The sequence below is a fragment of the Schistocerca cancellata genome, chromosome 2 (assembly GCF_023864275.1).
Source record: "Schistocerca cancellata isolate TAMUIC-IGC-003103 chromosome 2, iqSchCanc2.1, whole genome shotgun sequence".
Classification (NCBI taxonomy): domain Eukaryota; kingdom Metazoa; phylum Arthropoda; class Insecta; order Orthoptera; family Acrididae; genus Schistocerca; species Schistocerca cancellata.
Genome location: NC_064627.1, coordinates 206,038,369 through 206,052,677, shown reverse-complemented (window position 1 = coordinate 206,052,677; position 14,309 = coordinate 206,038,369). Strand labels below are relative to the sequence as shown.

General features: G+C 42.6%; 1 protein-coding gene across 5 annotated transcripts in view; it reads right to left on the bottom strand.

Moving 5' to 3' along the window:
* The window catches only part of LOC126161534 (stress-activated protein kinase JNK), a 566,777-nt gene that overhangs the window by 263,992 nt on the left and 288,476 nt on the right, over positions 1–14,309 (bottom strand). Inside the window, exon 2 of one of the 5 annotated variants that reach the window (XM_049917455.1) lies at positions 9,159–9,204. The exons of the other annotated variants lie outside the window; for them this stretch is intronic. The gene's annotated coding sequence lies outside the window, so the exon portion shown is untranslated. The remainder of the gene's footprint in view (positions 1–9,158; positions 9,205–14,309) is intronic. 5 annotated transcript variants of the gene reach the window in all.

The following is a 14,309-nucleotide window of genomic DNA, read 5'->3' as shown; positions in this document are numbered from 1 at the left end:
TCATCATTAACACTTTCCATGTTTGGGAGGGGGGGGAGGTCAGCTGGAAACAACTATCACAGCACGTCCTATCTACATTTTTTGTTGCCCCCTCACAGTCAAGATCCTTTCCTTCCTCTCATTCGCGTACTCCTTTCAGCAATCTGTGCCTCCGTCTTCCCTTCGATCTCTTTCCTTGGAACCTCCTATCATCTTTTCACTCTCCGTCTCCGCACCACTCTAACTTAGATGTTTCTATTCATCCTCAAGAGGTTTCTCTTATTTCTCCATCTAATCGTGTCACTGCAATTCTACTTTTCAGGAACAACTTTTAGTATACTTATATTCTTGTTTTATCCTCCTCCTTCACAGTCCATATTTCTGCAGTATACGTGTGTTACAAACATATATAGTACGTCATGTATTCGACTCTTCTGCACTTAGGGGGCACTTCTTGGTTCCAAACTAGGCTGATCATGCAAGTTCTCGCACTTGGCTACTCCGTGCATGTACATATTTTTCTCTCCCACCTTCCACAATCATACTACCTAAATGCAAGAAGCTCTATACTTTTCGCAGCAGTAAATTGTAGCACGAAGTCTGCACTTCCCCAGTATTGTTATTAAACCTTCACCGTTTTCGGCCGGGACTCTTCCCATGCGTCAAGCTGTTCTTAGACTTAGGCATTTCTCTTTTTCCACACCATCAGGTCTTTCACAAAAAGCACTGTCATAACTTTAGTTCAACACCTCTGTTTCACACAACTGTGCTATTCACTGCTGCGAAGGATGAAATCAAAATTGCTCTTCCAGCGTAAGAAGGCACCCTAGTATTAAGGGCGTCATACCTACATCGATCTAAGAACAGTTCCACAGCTATGTGGTCTAGAGATTTATCCCTCCCTTCCCACGCACAGGGTCGCCTAAAATATCCATTTTCCGGATGTTAAACTCATGATAACTGATCGGGATTTATTGTCCATTCAGGACACTTCTTCCGAAAACAGAATGCTAAACTGTGACTAAATCCGTGAAGAGAATATTCCTCTATTTAATTTTACTTCAGTGTACACGGTGGCGTCCCGTGTCGAACGCAGTTCCTCCTACCGTGAGTGCTAAACACTTGGCAGTTCACCTATATCGTAACCTGTATTTTAAACAACGTTTTCGCTGACGTGTCTTCAGTAAGTCAAAACTGTATTGTCCTGCACCACGAAAATAGATCGCTCACAGAAATACTGGAAGATTCAAGGGAATTATGATTACTGATAAAAAAAGAGTTACGCACCTAAAAGGAGAAGAGGAAGTGGAATCAATCTTCACGAGTTGTGAAACATTCATTCCGTCCGTCCTCGAAGCGCGAAACTACACCCGAGGTCGCATCCAGAATCCACGCCCTCTTCGCGGTGTGCAGCGCTCGTGACTAATAACGTGACGTATTGCTCCACAGGTTTAACTGGAAACGTGTATTGACGGACCCCGATTAAATGTCTGCACTGCCAAACTACCAAATCAGTCTCGCTTTAATCAGCGAGGCGGGGTTAAATTACTCACAACTCCAAAGTCATTAATTAAAGCTCTGTACAAGGCTTACTACTTTCAGGAAAGATTCTGAGACTCGACCGCTGGACTGGAATAGGTTCACCGCTGACAGTCCGTACACTGCCTCCAACTGACTCCCCAATATATCGGCAATACAATTAAATGCCGCTAATGGAAAAATCACATAAAACATCACTCTCAAATCTGGATGGAAACAAATGTAGTTTACTGGTATCAACAACTCTCACCGAGTCCGTCACTTTTAACCCACATCACCTCCAGCTAGCTAATGTCTCCACGCTCTTCTCTGAGGCGTTTTTTTACCGAACAAGTCCGCCCTCATTAATCCGCCACACCCACGAAAAAAAGAAAAAAGCCAGGCAATTCCCTAAACAGAATTCGACGCCCGCTCACGGGAACGCACTATGCTTCGTAGACTCCACGTACCGGAAAAGTAACCTCGCGCTGATCACTCCGCCCCAGAGGTCCACAACTGACCATGTCAGTCCCACAAGGGCTATCGGCTAACGTCTTGGTTTCGCGAGTTCCAAACTACCCCACGAAATTCTTCAACATATAAGCCTTACAGCCAAACAGGATAAGGAGAAGAATGAAACATTCTGATCGGCATTTTCCTGCTTCTGACTACAGCACTTCTGCCTGGCTGGACTTTCAGAACATTCTGCAACGGATGCTGGAAACACCAATCGTCGTGGAGAAAATGCTCCCGCCACAACCCATTTAGGAGGGTTATGGAAGGCCTATCATCTCCAGGCTGAGGAAAAATTCTCTTTGCATGTGGCCAGTACCGGCCTCTGCGACTACAATACCGACCAGATCTAGCACATATGGTCGGCTAGGAACAGATATGTTACAGGTGAGAGATTATGTGGCTTTATTTCACAAATTATAAAATCTGGTTAAACGAAAAACGAAATTTGTTTCTCATCAGCAGAATGTGGCACTCCCTGGGTCTGGGTCTAGTTTAATAGGGTGTCATTCAGTTATTGTAATGTCTCCTGTAAAAGCGTCCCACAACTATTACAACTGGTTCTCGATATCGTAGAGATTATCACTGGAGTTGGCTAAGAGAATATCTCAACAACATAGTGACTGTTCATAGATATACTGCCTGTGGAAGATCATTCCCCTACTGAAAGATGGCACTAGGACATTAACCTGAAGTCAAAGCAAATGCTTCCTCACAGCAGGACGCTATGGGTAACATCAGTATGGGAGTCTCTCTCCAAAACACTAGTGGGATGTGTCCTTTCCCCGCCACTGCTATCAGGCTCACCAACGATCGTCATGCGGGGTAGTGCAGAACATACATTTATCGCTGAAAATGTCTGTATTTCCTGAGCTGTGGTTTTAACAGCTGCCTACAAATGTGCTGGAGATTCAGTAGTCTGGCTTCTGCTGATTTCCGGCCAATGGTGTGGGATGACGCGGTGTGTTGTAGTGAGTCCATTATATTTGTTCAGGTGACAGGCTTTCTTGAGGCGGAGTCACGACGTGGATGGTGCACAATACGGGCAGCCTCCCTTGGAGTGGACAGACTTGGTCGACAAAAACCCATGACATATGTGGTTTCCTTCAACTTTCCCATTAAATCTTACATTGATCCACACTACAGTGGCTGATTCGACGCGCCAACCACATACAGACCCACAAATATGGCTCTTTCCAATTCTTTCACGCGTTGGTAACGTTCTCTCACACAAGCACGTGGCTTTCTCTGGAGTCCTCCGCAGTGCTCTCAAACTATCTCCAGGCAGCACATGCCCATTACATCCTCCCAGGCGCAATAACTTTATTACTTACAGCAATAGTGCTTTGATAGCTTTACAGCCGTCACAGAAAATTGAGATTCTAGTCGCGTACATATCCACTAATGGTGTAGCTCCGTTGCTCGGAGATGAAGTGCCAGACTGAAGGCGAAAAATCTGGGATTTTTTTATCCCTGGCCTGTCCCAGGATTTTTATTTGTCACCTTTCACCTCTGTCTATGTTTGATAGTGTGAAAAATGCCGAGCAGCACCATGGTTCGAAGTCCACAGTAAACTTTATGACCCCCCCCCCCCCCTAATTTGGTATGAACTACATTCAAAGGTCTGGAGGTAGCAAGGACACGCCACCTTGAATAGGACCTTGCTCTGCCAGGTATGTACTGTGGTGTTCAAACCCACTTTCAGGTTGATGACAGGTTTACTTACTTTACACTTACCAATGCGTGTACGAAATTGCAACTATTACTGTTTTTTTCTTTTTGTCAGGCAACTATTACTGTATTTTATTGCCAGTGTTGAACTCTTTCCGTGTCTCCAAATATTATATACTACACTATGCCTCCCTTTCTTGTGATTTTCGAGAAATATGTTTGGTGTAACTATCTCAAACATGCATGTCCTCTCTCTAAATTATCAAACACACTGACACACACACACACACACACACACACACACACACACACACACACACACATACAATTACGTTTGCACAGCTATCAAGAGCCAAAAATCTTCCGAGCTGGACACTCCTTGGATTGTGATTTCAGTGTAGGTAGACCTCAGTCGTGATTAGTGTTTTTTGTCGAAGATTAGACACTCAGAATTGCTATTTTGCAGGGAATGCTGATTAGATAGGAAACAAATTAAAGACAAAAGTTGTGAGCAGGAAGATAGTACCAGTCAGACGTCCAAATTTGTCAATCAATAGCATTAATAGTACGTTCTTACGCAAGAAGTTTTCAACAAATATTTTGTATTTCTTATACTCACTGTTTCTCATAGCGTGTAGATATATGCAGCACACTGCAAGTTCGTAAATTTGGTAACGGCATCAAGACGCATGGCGACATATTATCATTATTATTTTTCAATGAAAATTCCACCATTTGACTATATAGATCGTATTTTCAACTGTACAATTATGATTTCCGCTTTTGGCCAATTTCAAGTACCCAGTGTTGGGCATGACATGACTTCTTAGACGAAGTCATTGTCGAAATATATTAAACTTATCATCATTACTCGAGCACAGAAAATATTCATGCATTAACATGCCATGTAAAACACAAACGCAAGCAAATCGGAGAATCAATACAGAGTGGGCGCGGAAACGCAGCACTGACTGACCTCTACACTGAGATCTTCCACAGATGAAAGATTACTGCACTAAAATTATAAGCGGTATTAAAACAAAAATTTAATTCTCATGGAATTTATTTTAACGGAAGTCACACAGAAGTAAAACTTCTCAGAATGCGTTTAACACAGACACGTGAAACATGGAGAAACTACTGTGTGAAAACTGTAAACAGACTTCTTAAAGGTTAAAATCATGACACCGGAGGGATAACAACCTTGGCTCCGGCGGGACTCGAAGCTTTTGTCAGAATTTAAAATTTAATGGTACATCAAAGCTGACCTGTTTCGATTTTAAGATAGCGTTTTATAATAAAACCAACGAGTAACCAAGTACATCGTAAGTCGTTCTTTCTGAACAGGACACAGCGAGTAACTCAAACTCGTATGGATGGTGTCGTGTAATCAGAGGTGATAATCTTGCAGAACAGGACGCAGCACGTCTCTCAAATGTTTATGGATGAAAGGACACACAGCAGTCTCCTCACACATGATAGAAAAAAAATGTGGGCAGAGGTCAGGAAACGCTTTATTTCCATGTTAGGAACTTTCTTGAACACTTCATAGTATATCAGTCGTGACAAACAGAGAGAGACAAAACATTTCAGCAAATTACGCCACACATGGAACGTTCAATATGATCTGCGATATCTCCGATACATGCATCAGCCCACAATCGCACTGAATCTCGACAACGCTGATGTATTCCTGAATTACTGCATACGGTTTCCATAAAACGGTCACACACTTCATCTCGCACTAGTGTTCTATACGCTACAGCTATCAAACGTCCCCACAAATGTAAGTTTAGTACGGTAGTTCTGTAGAATTTGGTGGCCAGAAAATTGGGCCACTTCTCCTGTCTAGCTGTACCGGACACACTTGTTCAGAAGTATGTCCTCACTACCTTGTCTGTAACGACCACTTACACAGCTGATACTACGTACAGCTGAGGCAGTGAAATCAAAAGTCAACAAAATCAATGACGTGAGTCGCTTGTTAACACGAAACATTTCCGGTGAACCTAATAATTACCACTTAACGAAGATAGCATTTCGAACACTTCATGCATGAAAAAGTTTCAAGTGGTAAGCCAGTGCAATCTGTTTCTCAAGTTTCTTCATTATTAAAGTAGTGTGATGAACCGGAGAATATAAAATTTAGTCTAAGAATGGAAGTAACCCAGCTGTAAATGATTTTAAAATAGTGAGATGATTGTCTTCTGCCGCCCAAGAAGTTAATTCATCTGTCCAGCTTTTCGCTCTGCTGTCTTACGTCCTTCATTTATCCCTCATCGAAGTTCAAATGTGAAGCTCCAATGAAGTGATTAAAACACATAGGAATATGCTTCTTTGATGGGGCAACACCTGGACATACTGCATCATTTTCGGTGCACCCGAGGGGCTTTACGTGACTACGCACTGTTCACAACATCTACTTTTTTGTGGTGTCAACACAAGACTGACTCACTTTGAGATCTGTTCCTTGTTGGATGAAGGGTGCACGTATAAAATATACTCTTTATGTGTCTTTGGTACGCTGGGAGGGAGGGGGGTGGGGAATCATTATTTCCATGAAGGTGTGAAACATCGGGTGGTGAATCAATGGATTGTGGATCCAAGACCAGACCATAATCTTGGCGACCTACTTCGAGTATGAGAGCAGAGTTAAGGTTGGTGCCAGCAAACCAAGGCCAGTGGCACGTTGTACTTAAGCTAGTGTTGTGGGAGTAACGTTCTGACCAGGCGTAGCTCGCGTACTAAATTTCCTGACATTCGATCTTTGTGATCTTGTTCCTTAGGTACTGTTCATGAAGATCTTCCTGAATTTCTCCAGTTCCATGGCAGCCCCAGCGTCCACGTCAGGCACCAGTTTGGGATTATCTGTAGGGATTTAATGTTGGAGTCATAAACGACGCTCCACGTTGCACACCCGTACAGAAGTTTTCGCTGCACCATGGACTTGTAGAAATCCAATTTCGTCTTGGGATTGAAGTCTTTACTGACGAAAAAAGGTATTAAGGAGTGAACCATTTTATTCGTGAATGTCTTCTGCTTTCGCGTGTGAAGCATAAGCGTTAGTGACTTGTCCAAGACAACTCCCAAGTATTTAATAGACGGCGATCAGGGGTTGTCCCAGCATCCGTAGTGGGAAGCATAGGAGTAGTCTTCTTTTCCGTTTGAAGAATACTGTCGCCGTCTGCCGTGACATCAGCATGAAGGCTGTCGACTGCATGAGGATTCGTCGGGAGGTTATTGATGTACAGGTTGAAGAGCAGGGGTGACGTAACAGAACCCTGTGGGATGCATTTAGCCTAGTTTTCATAATACAGTAATAGCAAGCACCCTCAACGTTTCCAAACGCAGAAAGTGCCCAGCTAGCTTCACGCGTATGCTGTGAAACCTCTATTCTAGTACTATTCATGTCACTATTAGGGAGATACAACTACACTGAAAAACTGAATCTTCGTCATCTCACGACTCTGAAGAAACAGAAGTGCTGAAATGTACCATCTTATTTAATGGGTCAACTCATGCAGTCATTCATCAGAAAATGCTTCAAGAAAACCAACAAAGTAACAGCATAAAAGAAAAAATATTATGTCAAAAGACCTCTTGAAAGACTCTTGCCTATTTTGGAGAGTGTAATTATCCCCCTGGGATCCACCGCTACGTAACCCAGACGGTATTGTGGGCTGCCGCTCCTCCACGCCGCTGGCGACAACACAGCGAAGATGCATGGTAAACAGTACGACCGCAAAGATAAGCAAACCGTGTTATTTGCCAACCACAGCTCACCCAGTCGCCACGGTAATACGTAGCGCCAGCTTCACCGCAATTAGCTCTTCCATCGCGCGCACCGATCACCTTCCGCTTATCAAGTGTCGCCGAATTATTCTTCCACCGGACGGCTATAAAGGAAGCCCTCCGACTGAGCACAGCCAGTTCACACCATGGGTCGCCCGGGACATAGTACCGACTGCAATCGCCAGTCCCTCAATCGGAGCTCCCATTGCTGAGGGCTTTGGAGTCGCGTCCAAGTCTTCAGTCCGCGTCCGATTTCGCCGTATCGGCCGCCGTCTTCACTCTAAGCCGTGTTGCGTATCTTCACGTCTCGTCCGAGCTCTCCACGCTGTGCCCGACGTCGGTCGCACCTGCGGTCGGCCTGTGCGCAACTCACCCACGCTCCCTTCTTCGCCAGCCGCATCGGCCCGTCCGAGGGAGTCGTATCTCCGAGTCTCCCTCCGACCGGCTACGAAGTTCCGCCTCGCGACCTCTCTTCTGGACTGTCGTCGAGCCCTACCGCTCATCACCGAAAAGGACGCACCGACGTCGATGTCGAAAGAAGTCTCCTAGTGCAACGTCAGTGACTGTCGGTGGATTGGAACCAAGTAGTGTGTATTCAGGTCCGAATGACTGTTCTGTCGTAATCAGTTTGAATACAAATAAATTTCATTTATTTCTTGCTTTATGGCTGAAAAGGGACGCCAGTATGTCCTCAAACTGCCCCCCCCCCCTCAGAGGTGGGAATGATAATGGAAAAACGTAATACAGCATGAAAACCACACCATGTGGTAAGAAGGGATGAATTATATGTGCTCTTCAAAAACCTGTAATTACTATTTAGAAACTAATATTTGTATGTATTTAAACAGTAAAGAAGATTCGTTATGTTTAACAGCCATAATAAAAAAAACCACAGATGATGCTGCAACTGCAGTGAAACATGTCTGAGACGAAAAACAAAATTGTGTTTTGTTAAAGGCGGACCCCACTCAGAACGTATGTTAGAGAGCAATTCCTTATATCCTGCAAATTATCGCAACTTTGGCTTCCATCTGTCTCTTTACCTCTCACACCCTTTGGTCACTTAGCTGATGACAACAGCGACAAAGATTATGGAAATATCAACTTAACGTAGCGTAAATGAATAACAAAGTTTGCTGTACTACAAATTTTTCTTCGAGGTTTACTTAGGAAAATTACTAGTCGGACGCCTCCAGAACTTCTTTTTGTACTGTTCAGTGATTTCAACAGTCTAGCAAATGTATTTAGCTTGACGTTGAGACTGATGTGTTAGGTACACCACGATTCACGAAAATTATGTCTAAGAACAATATTTTTTTAGTAACAAGTAAAATCCATTTGCTTCTTTTCACGACCTCGGTTGAGTCCTCTGATCCTACACAATCCGAAAGTGATTCTGCACTTGATCTTATTTTACTTTCAATCGCCGTACGAAAACTGTTGGAAACTAGCACATACTTAATACAGCCTTTTGCAGCATGCAGCTACGTTAACCTGAGGGATACTAGTCCATTAAAATTATCATTCAATATATTTCTTCGAAAAAAAAAAGAAAAAAGAAGAAACGCAAAAATAAAAAGGAAAACAAAATCGCAGTTTTGCAGCATTCAATTGATACACATAGAAAAGACAAAAAAAGTTAGCACGTAAAGACTTTCTTGAAGCAAATCTGACTGCAGTCCTACCTACGTAATGAGGAGTACCACAGCATAGGCAGCAATCAGGTCATACCTGCAAAAGAGAAGACACATTTGATTTCAGTTCGATTCGAGTGAGCTAATAATGGGCAAATTAAGGCACCAATTAAGAAAGCAGCTAAGTTTCCATTGTGAAACTAGCATGATGTTTCTATTTTGTCAAAAACTGACATACTGAGCCCGTGGCTATGTATAAAATATAGGCAGACTCTTACACAGAAGATTACAGCAACCAGCCACTTTTTACAATGCTGTTTATTTATTTAAACAGCGCCGTTACCGGTTTCGAACCGATAGGTTCATCTTCAGACGGCTAGTTCACGTTTTACATTACATTTTGTGTTTTGTTTCCCCAACTGTCGAAACATCTCTGGGGTGGCGATGCCAATGAAGAATCCGCGCCATTACGTTCCAGTGCAGGTTGCTTATCATCTTGCAACATCCAAAACTGTGTAATGCAGTTTGTGTGTGTGTGTGTGTGTGTGTGTGTGTGTGTGTGTGTGTGTGTATGTATGTGTGTGTGTGTGCACATAAGTGGCGTGTTAAATTATGTGCGCATATAAATATATATACACACAAAAAAGTGTATTACACTGTGCATTACAGATGCACTGGTAATGGCGCTGTTTAAATAAATAAATAGCATTGTAAAAAGTAGCTAGTCGTTATAATATTCTGTGTAAAAATCAACCTAGCACAATGTTGTCGTACATTTACTTAGAAACAACAGATTTTACTGATCTATGATGAATGATTTGTGTGTACCGTGTTAAGAAACGAACAGCATCAATTAACTCTTATAACTTGAGTACCATTACGTCGGTACGTTTTCAGTACTGCATACGAATGCATCATGTAATGTTTCGGACAGTCGTTTCATTTACGATAGCGTCAGCTCTATATTAACTCGAAAGTTTTCACAGTTTTGTCAACCAATCCCGCCCTCCAAATGAAAACAAGTTCCACTGATGAACACTGCATACGGTTCAGTTATGACAAGAAACTTGGTTGACCATAGCCGCATAAAATTACCCTATGCTAAAATTAACCCGTCATCGAGTTTCGCAAATATACATAGAAGCTGCACGGAGTGTGACATCAATAGCATGGAATAACTTAAGTCTCACGATTCAAATTACTTTTACGTTTGCCCAAAGACAATGTTTCATATCTTGCAGCCACAACGGGGAACGCACCAACCCGTAAAACTTTTCGTAGGCGCACACACCCTAAAAATCATTTTATGCCAACACTATCACGTTTTTAACAACCTTACCGCAGCTCTAAAGCTAAGGGAACGTGTTGAAGACACGGGAGGAACCAGCCGTGACGTTTTAAAGAAACACGCCCCCTCCCAAATGCAACAACTGAGGGAATGATGGACTCCTTAGAGCAAGATTACTCGAAGTGAATTCGAATTCTGGTCCTTCCGAAAATCAATCCAATGTCTTGCCTGTTGCGACACCTCAACCTATTTCGACACCTCACTCAGTGCACTGTCAATGTATTTAGATAATATCGACGAATTATACGGAAGGTATAACAACTGGCGACGTTCGTCTTATTTCAAGTCCCATTTATTTGTCGTTTTCACATTATGTTTTATCGTTACGTGTAAGACTGATAAGCTGTGCTGCTGCTATACATAGGTGGGGGGCGGGAGGGGGGGGGGGGGGGGGAATTCCCACGGCTAGCGGGCATGGGCGCGAAACAACTACTTTTTCTGTATCAAACAGTTACTATAATTACCCACTTCCAACATCATAAATGCTAAGGGTATGCTAACAGTCAGTAATTCTTGCTAATTATTACCGCACTATCCAGAAAACTAACAAGAATAAGAAACAAATTAGGGTGAATGCGCTACGGACAAAGTACGAATCCTTCAGATGTCGTACCAAGTTCGCTAGTGATCCTAGTTGGGCACTAAGTAAGTCAGTCGGCGGTAGGATGTACTCCTGGTATGAATTCCCTGTCAGGCATGCACTCTGTTGTCAGTATCGTAAGGAATTAAATGTGTTAGACTCAGTAATTGTGAATTCTTTTATGGTGTTTATTAATAAAGCTACCTAATGGCATCCCGCACTATTATATGAAGCAGATCTGCTACCCGGACTTCCAAACAAAGCCACAGAGTCAGAACTACTCTAGCTCAGAATGTTTCCAGTGCACTGCTATATTTGATGTGAGGGAAGTGAAGGAGAGACTGCACAAAACAAGTAGGAGGAAGTCCTACGCGTCTATTCGCAAAGGTAATCCAAGAAAGCTTTATCTTTTCCTTATAGTCTCGAGAGAATAGGGAAGCTCATTTTAAATGTACAGCTCCTGAGTCACCCTACTACATACTTGTGGCCATTCTGAGAAAGACTGTACATGTAATGTACATGTACAGACGAAAAAAGATTACAATTTCAGAAAAAATGGATGATTTATTCGAAAGGAAGGGCTTCACAAACACAGCAAGTCAATCAAGCGTTGGTCCACTTCTAGCCCTTATGCAAACACTTATTCGGGTTGGCATTGACACTTAGAGTTGCTGAATGTCTTCTTCGTGCCAAATTCTGTCCAACTGACGCGTTAGACCATCAAATAACGAGTTGATTGGAGGGACCTACCCATAATGCTCCATACGTTCTCAGTTAGGGAGAGATCCGGAGAACCTGCTGGCCAAAGTAGGGTTTAGCAAGCACGACGACAAGAAGTAGAAACTCTCGCCGCTTGTGGACGGGCATTATCTTCCTGAAATTTAAGCCCAGGATGGCTTGCCATAAAAGGCAATAAAACGAAACGTGTAACATGGTCGACATAGCGCTGTGCTTTAAGGATGCCGCGGATGACAACTAAAGGAGTCATGCTATCAAAAGAAATGGCAACCCAGACCATCACTCCTGATTGTCGGGCTGGACAGCGGACGACGGTCACGTTGGTATTCCACTGCTGTCCGAGCGTCTCCAGATATGTCCTCTGTCTGAGATCTCATTGAATGGCGTAGAATTGTCGTCAATGACGAGTCCCGCTTCGAATTGTGCCCCGATGTAATTGCTAAATGATGAAAACAATGGCTGCTGAGAAATAATAATAGTTTACAAACAGTAAACCCTCCCAAACCCCCCACAATTCCGATTCTTTAAAAAATCGCACTCCCATGTATAAAACAGCTTCAAACATATAATTTACACGTTACTTAATGTGTTATATATTTGACGTTAGCATGTAAAACTGTACGGCTGAACGCACAAAAACCCTAAGTACGTTGGCTTTATTAGTTTCGGATTATTTAACAATAAACCAATGAAAGAATCAAAGCAAAACCTGGCAAATCATAAAAGTGTTATCTTCTTATATGTTCATTTAATATCTTTTGGCATATACGTCATAAAGTCAACACGTTTATTTGAGGCAGTCTCGGTAATTCGTGCTTTGTTTTAAGAAAACTAGTTTTCACAGATTTCTATGTTTTTGACGTCACACCTGAACTATGCGTCGTATATTATTTTGCAGGTACATACATTGGTATATTCGGATACTGTCTACGTAATGTCTCGCGGTTAACTTTAGTAGTAAAGTTGTAACAAACTGAAAGGTCTTGTCTCGCTAAAGTTCTACTGCATGAACAGTGAAAACGTTCTACGCGATAAATTTTTTTCCTATGTACGTGTTTGGGGAGTATCAGCGAGAAAATGTTTCTAAAAGATTTTATATTACGTGTGAAGTTTGTTGGAAGTTACTTAGCGCACTTAGTCTCAAACACTGGATGAATGTGAGTGTGCAAGACGTATACATAATTTCGAACTTCAGTGCTGCAGTTATTGTGCTAAACCGTTACGGTAGGGAGGTACTTGTACATGTCATTGAGTAGATTATTACAGCATTATAATTTTTTGAATTCGGTCAATAATTATACATACTACTGAAATTAAAAGTTTTGTTCCCTCTGGATATTGTTAGACTGTCAACCTGCAACTAGGACCAGGTGACTGTTTTAGCGGTTTAGTAAGATAGAAGAGTATTCGAAGGAAACAGCGTCGTGAAAAAATGGAACTCTCACTTGAAGGTTTTCGCTGAATGAATGTTTGCGTAAAGGAATACCTCAACAATGCCTCAAATCCCTTCGTTTAGCTTTTGGTAGTAAATCATTACCAAAAAAGACAGTTCCGAATTGCTTCGCGAAATTCCGTGGTTCCCTCCGCGCTGAAGTGACAAAAACCAATCGTCGTTAACACGCCTATGCTCTGAAGTGGATCGGCACGTGACTTCCCACAACATAGAGAGACAGTAGACTTACGCTCTACCAGGAATGCAGTTACGTAGTTCCAACGGTTCAAACCGCTCACAGTCAACAACCCAATGTGGCCGTGCAAGCACAAGGTAATTAACACAATGTACACGTCAGTCTTGGACCGACGCTTTCATTTTTGTGCCAAGTTAGGACTACTGCACTTGACGTACACATATCACAAGACTGTCAGATAGTTAAATCCAAGTGGCGCAGATGAAGAAGCTTGCACAGGATAGAGTAGCATGGAGAGCTGCATCAAACCAGTCTCAAGACTGAAGACCACAACAATAACAGTAAAACAATATAGTGTGTGCCCCCTTGCAAAATTATCACATTTCAAGGCCCAGGAAAAAGAAACTACTGTAGATAATAAAATTGCACTATAGACTAGAGCACCTGTTAGAACTTTCATTTCCCGCGTCAGACGTCTCAACTATTGTTGCCAGAATGCAGAGTAACCTCATGAAATGAAAATGGCCACACATACAGCACGCATCCAGTAGTTGGTTCGCAGACACAAACTCATCGACTACTGTGCAAAGATATTACCGTAAGCTGTATGGATGTGTTTCACCTGATGTGGAAACAATTAAGGAATGATATCTCAAGCTTCTCGCAACTGGGAGTTTTCTATAACAGAGTGGCCATGTACGTCGTCGTGGTTAGGAAGAGACAGTGGAGGACATCAGAAAGGCATTTTTCAGAGTCAATTCGGCAGGTATCTAGAGAACTTAACGCACCCCGAGCAACATCCCACCGTGTAGCACAGCAGCGTCTTCGTTTGTATGCTAACAAAGTATAGACTCTGCAACATCTAATGCCGAACGACAAACAATGCCGACAATAATCTGCTGCGGAGA